This window comes from Primulina huaijiensis, chromosome 11 (assembly GCF_012295235.1).
Source record: "Primulina huaijiensis isolate GDHJ02 chromosome 11, ASM1229523v2, whole genome shotgun sequence".
NCBI classification, from domain to species: Eukaryota; Viridiplantae; Streptophyta; class Magnoliopsida; order Lamiales; family Gesneriaceae; genus Primulina; species Primulina huaijiensis.
In genome coordinates this window covers 11,152,936-11,164,771 of record NC_133316.1, presented here as the reverse complement: position 1 = coordinate 11,164,771, position 11,836 = coordinate 11,152,936, and positions in this window count along the sequence as shown.

The following is an 11,836-nucleotide window of genomic DNA, read 5'->3' as shown; positions in this document are numbered from 1 at the left end:
GATAATAGCAGCCGATATGCAAGAAATCGCGGAGATATTATCGTATTGTAAGAATGAATAAAAGTCAGTCATCGAGATTGGCTTTCTGTTTAGTCTATTGCTCCGTGGGTATGAGATGCCCAAGATAAAAGGAACGAGGAAAATAATCGACGAAGAAGAGAACAGAAAATCGTGAAAGAAAAAGCGTGAGGGGACCCCGGTAGGTAGACTAGATGTTAGAAGGTGCAAAATCAATGGGTGCCGGGGCTGCTACAATTGCTTTAGCGGGAGCTGCTGTCGGTATTGGAAACGTCTTCAGTTATTTGATCCATTCCGTGGCACGCAATCCATCATTGGCTAAACAATTATTTGGTTATGCCATTTTGGGCTTTGCCCTAACCGAGGCAATTGCCTTGTTCGCATTAATGATGGCCTTTTTGATCTCATTCGTATTCTGATCGAAGAAAGAAGGTTTCAATTTGACTTCTCTTTGCTTCTTTTTCATTCGCCTGGGAAGGTTTTTATGCTTGGGGTTGGCTTGAATTCCGTGGTTTTGTCTAGTCTAGAGAGGGTCTGAAGTAGCGAAGTGAAAGAGCAGGACTTCTTTCACGCAGTGAACAGAAGGCCACTTTCATGGTGAGTTGTCATTTTTGATTGCTCCCATGATAGGGGGGGAGGGGTGTGGTGAGGAGGGCCTCTTCCACCAGACTACTTTACTATATAAGTCGAGTTCCGTACAGGAACTGGTTAAAAAAGTACCTATACCCTTTTGGCACCCTTTAGAGTATATACATATGTCGTTCTCTAGTACTCTTACTAGAGGGATCCAGGAATTAAGGTTGTGGCAATATTGTACCTTGTTCTATAACATATATCTAGTGAATTCAAAAATGGGTACATATAAAATCCTACGAAGATGGGGAGATCCCTTATTCTATGCCTGTCTCCAGCAGATGAACGTATCACAAGATGCTGGGTTCCTCTCATGGTTGGAGTGTGACTTTCTTATGGATCCATTGGTAGCGACGCCTGTCATAAAAAGACGGACTTTTACCTATAAAGAAGGGTACCTATCCTAATTTTAGTATGATTTTGATAGGGGACCTTTCGAAATTACATGAAATAATAGGCACTATAATACCACTTATTAACTTATAGGGTTCTTTGGTATAAAAACTATATCAAGCAGGATAAATCCAAACGTATTACTCATAAAAAGAAGAAAAAAAAAATAAATGACAATGATAATTCCTAGAGAAAAAACTAACTTTAATCTTAGTAATATTTGTAATGCTAAATCTCTATCATCTATAATGAAGTATTTATATGAGACGGATCCACGAGCTTTCGATTTGGATGAGGATACAGTTAATAAGGTAATTGAACAAGTAGAAAATGGTACATACAGAAATAAACCTTTTCGGGTATTGATATGTGATCAAAACGAAGATCCAGACAACTATATAACCTACGATATAAGTATAGTATCCAAGCCAGGATGTAGGATGGTAATCATACCAGCTAATACAGATTTGCTTGTATATACAGCAATAGCATTACTACTAAACAAAATAGTGTTGAAAAACACTAACATCAATTTAGTCATAAAAAACGAAGAGGAGTTTTATTCATAACTTATTTCCACAAGTAATGTGAAGTGTCTCTATTGTTTGAATTTAGTAAAAAACCTATCAACGGTAGATCGATCTTCATTATTGAATAAACTGCTATCAATGATTGGAAAGAACATAATCTATGATTATATTGAATCCATCTTAAATAATCGATATATTGATTGTGATGATAATGAAGCATATCTTAGTGGTATTTCCATACCCCCCGTTGGATATTTATCTGATATATTACTCAATATAATGGTGAGTGAGCTAGATAATGAGTTTATATCATTATATCCATCTATCTACTACTGTCGTCACGTTAGCAAAGTCTATATATCCAATTATGGAGATCTAACGGAGGATGATATATATTCATTGCTTGATAAACTGGGCCTTTGTGGTGATCTCTATTCTATTAGACCGGGAAAGAAGACAAAATTTCTTATTGGATAAATTGGTATTTCAAATGAAGGTAATATATATATAGATAGGATATGATGATGAAAAAATCAACGATTTTCAAAATGGTGAATAACCCTGAATGGTACCGATTCTTATGTGAAATCGAGAACTTGCAAATGTTTTCTCTATGTAATGACTTCGACAAACTTTCTTTGGATGATCAAATAGGTGGTTCTTCTTCTACTTCTACTTCTAATACAACTTCTTCAACGGGGATTGTAAAGCATTCTTCATATACTTATCGTGATGTCTTCAATCGTATTGTAGAAAATTGTAGACTCACTGTTATAAACAGAGCAATCATGGAAAAAACCCATGCACCCTTTATTGATATCCCGCGCAATTTATTGAATAGTATATCGTATCCAGCGGAAGCGTATGACATCAAAATGGGGTTGGGGTTTCGGTTTCTTCCAGGGCAGAGTCAATTCATGCTTCAAGAATTAAAGTTGCCCGAAAGCTTTGAAAGGTTATCCTTTCTAAACGATTCTCTTGGGTTGTCTTATCATAGCGCTCCTCTGAACGGTGAAATCTTATTTTCTTATTGCCGTTCTGGGGTAGATTTGCGTGGTTTGGTCACCGAAGGGAGTCCCTATCAACAGGTCTTAATAGAAGTAATGATCTATTATAGCGGTAGGTATGGACGTTTCCTGATTCTGGTCGGCATAGGCCTTGGTTGTACTGTCTGGTACGGGTATGCGCCAGGTACACACCTTCATGTTCCCGATACTGGTTTATTTACTCCTTTTGAGTCCTATGAACCATTTATGGATATGGAATATTATCGGCCAGGTTTTCATAAAGTCTCTATTCTTGAAAAGAGCGACATTGTTTCAGCATCGGTTGAAACAACATTTAAGAATGAACCACCTTTCGCCGATATATCAGTACCAGCCAGCGGTCCAGTGCTAAAAGCTGTATGTTTAGGAGTAATGATTGCATTCTTTCTTGCGGTAGGCCTTGTTCCAAACGATTGTGGTGAAATAGCAGCACAGTTCAATACGATGCTCGGTGTTTGTATAATACCAACTAGAAGTTTTAATACGTCTACTCATACTAATGATTTGAGTACTTCGAAAAGAAAAAAGAAAAAAGTCTCTCTTTGGGGAGCTGATCTGCTATCGAAGGAAATTTCATTTTTTTACTACAACCAAAGAAAAAATATATACAGTTTGGATGAGGATACAGTTCATAGGATACTTGAACAAGTAGAGAAGGGTTTATATTCTTTATCGCCTATAAGTATAAGGTTATGCCATCAGGAAGAATGTAAGAACATGATATATACGTTCAAAAGTCTTGAACCCAGTGGTTATCAAATACTTTTTGAGCCAGCGGAATCTGATAAACTTTTCTTTGATGCTTTATCCAGATTAATGAATAATTTATTCAATAATAATGATATAAATGGCATTAGAATGACTGCAAATAAGTTTTATTCAAAACTTATTGAAAGAGATGACATTAAATGTTTCTATCGCGTGGATTTAGCAAGATCGTTATCAACGATTGATAAATCGGATTATCTATTTATGCTCAAATCTGTTATAGGTAAAAATCTCCTATATTATTACATAGAAGATTTATTAAATGTGAAATATGTTAACTGTAGTGATAATACAGAAGCATATCTTAGTGGTATTTGTATACCGCCTGTTGGCAGGCTTACTTGCGTTCTTCATAGTCTAGTACTACACGTACTTGATGAAGAGATAACATCTCTATACCCTTCTATAAACTATTCACGTTACATTACAGAAGTATATATCGCTAATTATGGAGATATAACAGAGGAGAATCTATATTCTTTGCTTGATAAACTCAATATTGCTGGAAATATAAGGTCTATTGGACCAGGCATGGAGTCCCCTTGTTCTGTTGGTGTTATTGGTATTTCTAATGAAGGTAATATATATGTAAATTATAATAATGATGATGATTAAATTAATATACCTTTTCTATTTGAAAACAGCACCACCATAAGTCTTTTTTCTCTTTGTTGAATTCGGTCTCGGTAATAAGTGAGCTTTTGACTTTTTCACTTTGTAGCCTTAGCTTAGAAGGCGAGGCCACCCCATATCTATCTATTCAGGCAGGTATGGGGTGGGGAAGAGAGGGGGTATGAGGGCTCTTTCCTTAACTTTCTCTCTATATTCTTGTGGCCGTGAGAAAGCTAGTTCCTTACGACGCAAGCAATCAGATCCCAGGTTACTCCTAAAAACAAGGCTTAGGAGGGTAGCTGACTACTAAAAGGTAGCTTGCTTACGCACCAGGGATTTTAGGATTAGCAGGTGACTCTAGAAAGGGTTTAATAAATAGAGGCTGACTTGCTCGCAAAAGGGTACAACGCTGGTAGGCTATATACGGATTTACGGATACAAAGGTTGGATAAGGTTAGCTTACTCCTCTCCTACTCTAGCATTTGGATACAGAGAACGATTATCCCGCTGGATCTTCTGTTGATGCTTAAAGGATGGGCCATAGGCGGACTACATAACCTTACGAGTGATTAGCTTCAACTTGGGACTGATAGCCATACTCTAAAAGCTTGCACCAGGCCTCTCACTATATCCCGAGATTCTCTAGCTCTTGCACGCTTACTTTATCCTATGGTCTCTCTCGGGGCAAGGTAAGCTTTCTCTTATTGCACGCCTACCTTTCTTTGTAAGGGGTTTTGAGATGAGGATAATGAGTTTGTAATTAGCACTGAGGAAGCAGAATCCGTTGATGAATGCTTATATATAAAAATAAAGTCAAAACTAGGATAAGGTTTTGTAGAATAGGTAGGGCACGGCTCTTCTCTCAAATAATCCTATCATCTATGTCTTCGTCCGAGTGGATTTCCCATGGTATGAAAAGTAGGGAATATCTATATTTACCTAAAATGATTTGTGGACGGATGCCCTTTATCAGGAAGTCGAACAGATGCCCGTATAGGTAAAATACAATACGTCGATCATACTAAAATACAGGACGGACTAGAAGGGACCTAAGCAGTCCTTGATTTTGAGATTTCATCCCTTCAATAGCAGCCCTTGTAATGATTTTAAGCTCTTTACTGGCGCCTTTGTATGTCTCAACTTGACCTCTTATTGCCGGTTATAGGCTTGGTTGTAGGGCCGGCAGTTCAAAAATGTTTCGGATACAGCCCCAACACGTCTTTCGTCTAATCGGGAGAAAAGGGCGTTATTGCTGTGCTTCCCTTCCCAGTTACCATCCCGACAGGGAATGAAGCGAGGTAGATCTAAGAAGCTTGAAACTAGGCAGCAAAATAAGGAAAATTGGCTTACCGCAGGCTTTTCAAAAACAAATACTTCAAGAGATATTGGCTAAACGAAAAGGGGATTTGTGCTTTCCTCTTAAAGTAGGGGTTGGACCAAGAAGATAGGTCACAAGTGGCCTTACTCTCTTTGTTTCGGAATGAGGATGGGAAGGCCTTCCACTCCAATAAATGATAGGACAGCTTTTGGTGCCCTACGCTCGCGGAACGGAAGGAAAGCCACAGAATAAAGTTTGCTACTAGAAAGGAAAGAGAGAGAGGGAGACAGAGAAGGGGTCCTAACGCATTCCCATAGTGATATTCACCTAGAGACAAGAATATATCACAAGATAAGACAATAAAATAATACAAAAAAGAAGATAGTCTGATAGATAGGAGAAAGAGAGGAGTCTAGAGCAACTACAGGAAACTATTAGACGTTACGCTCCTACCTATAGATAGGAGGAACTTCCCTGACTCTCTGTCTCTAGAACCTATTATAGGAGCAGGGGCATTAGAGTTGGAGCATTCAACTGAGATTCTCTTAGTGGCTAGCTCTTGGTCAGCGTTGTCGGAATAGAATAAGCGCAGCTTGTCCTTTCTGTAACAACTGCCTTAAGAGAGAAAGATAGCCAGCTACTGACAGGCTTACTCTTGCTCTCCTTGGTGTTGATCCAGTTTTAGGAAATCTCCTTCTTCGGTACTTTTCCAGAATTTCTTTCTTAAGAGAAGTGTCCTAGGAATCGAGCTCTCATGCATGCTTGCCTTCGATCTATCATTCCATCTTCTTCGCATTCAGACACTATAAAGCGAGTGGGGTCTCCATCTTCTTCATCCATGGTAATCATATTTATGCCAGCGCCCTCATGTCTTGGCAAGGGGTTTTGTTGAACATTAGGAGCAGGGTCGCTTTGTACCATAATTTACCTCTATTTTTCATGTCTTGAATGCGGTGCTTCAAGATCAAGCACTTATCCGTAGCATGACCAGGCGCATTGGAATGGTATGCGCAAGTCTCATTTGCTTTGAACCAAGAGGGTGGAGGATTGCTGACAGGCTTTGGGGGAACTAGTTCCACATTAGTAAGGGAAGGCAAGGCAGGGAGTTCTCGCCTAACTCCACCGACACCGAGACAGATCTTTCTAATGCTATTTCGATGCCGCCAGCAAGCTGCAGGCTTTCTTGTCCCAAGAAGTAGTTCCGAATCATTGATGGGACATCATGGCAGGAATCGGTTCGCTTCTTGCAATTGATGAATGGGACTGCTAACTACGATCGGGGATTTCCGTAGGTACTACAGCGTTGGACGAATGGAATCTTTTTAGCAGGAATAGCAGTATAGATGGATGACACGTATCAGTAGGAGTAGCACTAGGAGAAGGCTTAGAAGTCTCTAGCCTAAGACTTAAAAGAGTCTATAGGACCCGCCCAATAGACTCCATTAGTGAAGGTGAAGTATGGTAGACGGAATTAGTGGAAGGAAGTATGGCATCGCTTGTTCGAGAATCTGCTCTTAGCCTTTCCAGTCTTCTCTTCTGCCTCCACTTGAAGTGATGGCTCCTTCCTCTAAGAAAGAAATAAGGTCAGGCAGGCAAATCAGCCATTAAAGAGCCATCGGTTAATCGGGCAGGGCAGAAAAAGTAGTCTCTGAGAAGGGTCATCATCATTGTTTTGGCATTCCTGTAGAACGGAATTGGATTAGAGAGGCTGCTGCTGGTTCCGGTGATGGAGCTAATAAAGTTCAGATTGAATTTCTCACAAGGCAGTCGGGTTTTTTCCATCTTTAAACTCATTCGACATCCTTTTCATTCGATGTGTTCCCATCCATTAAAGAAGAGGAAAAGACCTTTCTTAGAAGATTCTTCCTACCCCCCTTTTTTTGCATAGGTCACAGCTTTGTTTTACACGGTTTCCATTGCCCTCGGCCTACCTACTTTCCTTTCGGTCAGCTGCCCCTCAACCACCGTCAAATTTTGCGCTCTCGTTGATTCGCCAGCATCTCGCGAAAAGATTCTAACATTCCGAGCATTCTCCTTCCGATCGCGGGCAGTACAAAAACGAAATATTGGGGTCGTGCACCTACATTGTTCCAACGAGATTTGGAATTCTACCATGTCCACGACGGAGATAGTTAACTCTGCGTGCTAACATTTCGTCTCTCCTTGAATGCAGCATAGGTCCTTCTTCTGATCTAGAATTTGTAAAAGTTTAGAATCTCGTGCACACCTAATGGACATTATCGGCATCGGACATCGACATCGGAACCCTGGAATTCTATACTTGATTTAGCTGCATCCACAGTCAGCACGCCCACCAGTGAACCTGGAACCGAATGCTACACCCCAGTGAATCGAATGCAGGAGAAGTCCATTGATTGGTCCGTTGGTGGTGGCATGTGTGTCTCCTTCCAATAGCCTTTCTCCAAGCCTATGCACCCGTGGTTCTCTTCTTTATTGATGATAAAAAAGTCCCATAGGTCCGGTCCAGTTTGGTCCTTAGCGGAAGCTTCCAATGCCGAGTGGATTGGTTCACTCCATTAGCAGTTAGCATAAGGATTGTTCGGGCGATTGTCCTTTCTCTCTTGCATGATCAAGTTCCTACTCGCCTAGTGCAAAATATAGTAACTCTATTTTCACTAAGAAAGATCAGCTTCGACTGTGAAAATTCCTACTCTACTACCGACAAAAGTTATCAAGTCGATTTCCCTTAATAGGGATCTCTTTTTCTTGAAGAATTCCTACTCGCCATGTTTAAAAAGTTACTTTAATGCGAATTACGGCACATGAAGCACCTTCTCAATAGAGAGAACGAGAAGAGTAAGGAAAAGAAAGTCAATCCTTAGACGTGTGACTTAACGGCCTTAATCAAATGTCCTCTCTCTTTCCACTCTAACTATATACAGAAATAGAACAAGTGCAATATACGACAATTCGGAAAGTAGAAAAAGAAGGAAAGTTCATCTGAAAAAAGAAAAAGTGAAAGATGTTCCTTTCTTTGTCTCGCACGCTTTCCTTCTTTTCTCAGATGATGAAGGCTGAGTATGAGTTCCAAGTGCATTGGTTGAAAGGGCGGGACCAAACAACAGAAGGAGTCATAGCACGAAGCGAAGAGCTCGAGAAAGAACGGGAGGGGCTCATTCGACAACTGAGAAGCGAGGAGTTTAGGAGAGCACAATGGCTTAAGGATTCCAGGGGCGATCAAGCTCAACAATTGACTCCAGTTGGGAATGACTGGTGGAACCAATCTGATCGTACAGATTCCAGGTCTGCAATGCAAGAAGTTGCTTCAAGAGGTGCTGCTCAGGCAGAAGGCACTCATAAGATCATAGATACATACGTCTTTGGGGCAAGAATCCAAATAAGGGAAGAACGGCCTAGCCCAGGGGCTGAAGCCCAACTAAGGCAAATTTTGGATCCAATCAGCGAATCACTCATATTTCTTAATTCTAAGGCTTGGAAAGCAGCATGAGACGCTAGGCGAGGAATTACGGACTGGACCGAAGAAGAGTTTGAAGCTATCCGAGCTACACAGCTTAAATTGTATGATAATAAGCCGAAGAAAAAGAAGAATAATAGGAAAGGTGTGAAGGGTAAACCAAAGGGAGATGGTAAGCAGCTGCCGTGGAACAAGAAAGCTCCGGGCAGACCTCCTGTCCTGGATACTAGGAGGGCTCACACACTCACACACCCTCTTTATCGTTCAGCTGTCGATCCTGCGATAAAACTCGAAATAGCATCTAGAAAGCATATCTTAAGAAAGAGCGTTTATGCTTTCGTTGCAAACTCTATTTACTTTCGAGTATGCGACTGATTGCCTGTCCGGTACTTGCTAGCGATAGATCAAATAAAATAGTCGATGTCCGGGGAAGAAGCCTTCAGCGAGAAATTCTTCCTAATTGACCAAACAAGTGACTGATTGATTTCCATCTTAAGGCAAGCAGGAACGATAGGGGAAACAACAGTAGAAAGCCGCGGAAAGGCAGTGGCAGTATCGGAAAAGTAGTCGCCCTCCGTGCCACAGGTCGATGGTCGACATTGGATTGAGTCTGTTTGGCCTGTTAGAACAACTGATTCTCTTGAAGCAAAGGAAGGAGAGGCAAAGCAAATGTCAGTAATGAAAAACTTCGGGACCTTGACGTGGTAAACCAACCATTACTGGGTCTGTAAACACAGCTTTTGTTGACTTTGTTTTGTTTGCTGAGATTGGAAGTAAGATTATGTTTCCGCATCCGTGGGAACCCTTGGAAGGCCCTTTAAAGCGCCATCATTTTTGAATCTTATTAAAAGAATGACAGGAGTTGCTTTAGGGAGACCAGTGGGAAACCTTCGGACAACTCATTTCATAGGAGAAGACGCTGCTAGTCGTTCGAGTTCCTGATCTACGGCCAAGTGCACTGGGTCTCTATCGACACGAAGATCCTATATCAATTGATCGAGGAGAACGACCAAGAAAGAAAGAAGCTGGTAGGTAAATACCAAATAAAACTGGAGTTCTTAGAATTTCAAATAGATAGACTCACCGGCGACGACAGAGCCGCATTGATAAAAGAAAAGGGAGCTCTCGCGGAGGAATTGAATCAAGCTATCTTATATAAATAGAAAGCAAAAAAGAAGGGTTGAATAAGCGGCTTGAAGAGCAAGAAAGAGGGCCCGCGGATCTACTTACAAGCTGGGAAGGTGGCGAAGTGAATTCTTCTTCATATGGGGGCCGGGGGCTTTGGCCGTGGCTGGATATCTTTCATTTGATCATTTGGAATATGATGGGGCTGGCACCAGCAGTTGAATACTCAGCCGTTCCTGTTCTATTCCCGAGATGAAATCGAGAAGGTCTGAGAGCCGCCAGCATCTCTATCAGTTGAGGCTAGCTCAACTTCTGCTTTGAATGACTCGGTCTTCAACCTTTTCGACACTGAGATAGGGGGTTTTACTTCCCTTGAGCATGGAGATCCGGGACTGGGCACGTCATATTCACGAGACGTTATAGATCCATTGTACAGGCCGACTTGTTATGTCGTAACATCTCTTTCGCGACGGGATCTAGCGCTTCTAGACCCTCATACTCCATCAGCTGATGCCTCCGCTCGAGCGTCTGGCGGCACGCAGATCTATTTCACACGAGAGACCAATGTGGCAATCTTTCTCCAAAGGCGTAGTGCGTAAAGCGTTCGTGGATTTGCTGGGTCAACATCAGGGTGGTGAGGAGGGGCCGGCCCGCCCTGAGAAGAGCTCGTAGGTGCTTGAGCAACTCGATCGTTGGCAACGTGAGCACGTGATCTATGACCCCTTCTAAATGCGGTTCTCCGTACAAGTGATCTCAAGTTCGCAAATTCGTTACATAAAGATATAAAAATGCTCTCTTTCGCTACTTCCACGACCCCCGGGGTATCACAGGCCTTCAAACCGAGGTTTCGAACGTTTTTGCGACATCGGGCTTTCCTTATTTTAAAGAGGCGGCTACTGAAGCGGAAGAAAATGATTGACGTTGTGCCACTTCTTTTCTCTCTAAATAGATTGTTCCATTCTTCTCGATCCAGTTCAATGGAAGAATTCCTTCACCCCTAGCGGGAAATCTAGAACAACCATCCTTTCCGCTAGCTGCCCTTTCGGCTTTCACCTCTATTCTTATTCTTCTGTTAGGCTCTATTCGGATCCCAGAGAAGGGATTGGATCGAAGAAGGCTGTGTGTGCCTATTAACGGTAATGGCGGATCTCTTCTATACTCTATTCCGGCTAGGTTAGGCTAGACTTAGACTTCATACGTAGGGCTGTAGTGGGTACCTAAGCTTATCTATAGCTATAGGCTGTAGGGTAAAATATCCCTAATTTTGGTTACGAACCTGGACACAGAAATCCATCCAATCCATTGAGCAACCCCAAAACCAAGGCGGGCTTTTCCCGGTAATATAGGTTTGTCAAAGAGCTCCACTTTGAGATAGCGAACGCCCTTCCTTTTGCATCTTTCGGCTCTAAGGTTGAAAAAAGAAGGAGAATTTCGGAGAAGTCCTCATGTTATGTAATCGATAGCTATAGAAGGGGGAGAAGGCTAATTGAGCCAAAAGAGAAAACAACGTTTAAAAACATGGTTGAAACCAGAGATCAAAGCCTTGATTTCATGATAAACAAGGAGAAATCAGTCATGATGGTCTGATATCGCAAATCGTGTGAGATCCCGGCTAGCCATTGGACGAGCAAAAGTCCTGTTTCGACGGAAGTGGTACCTTGCCTAATCCAGTCTCGAGTCAATCTGCTCCAAAAGCGAGAACTCTGCAAAAGGAAACCCGTCGACTAAAACCTTCGCTCTTTTTTCTCCCTGAACAAATAGGTCCTTCGATTGCAGGCTGCACATTTGCCTTTTCCCTTGCTGGTACCAAAGTAGTGGGGATTTTGAGGCATCGTCTTCAGAAGGTGGTTTTGAACCGGAAAATACTTTTCCGCTCTTTTCGCCGCCCAGACTTACACTCTGGAGCGTTGGGTCGTCAGTAGAAGACTCTAGCCCAGGCCTTTTCTTTTATCTTTCC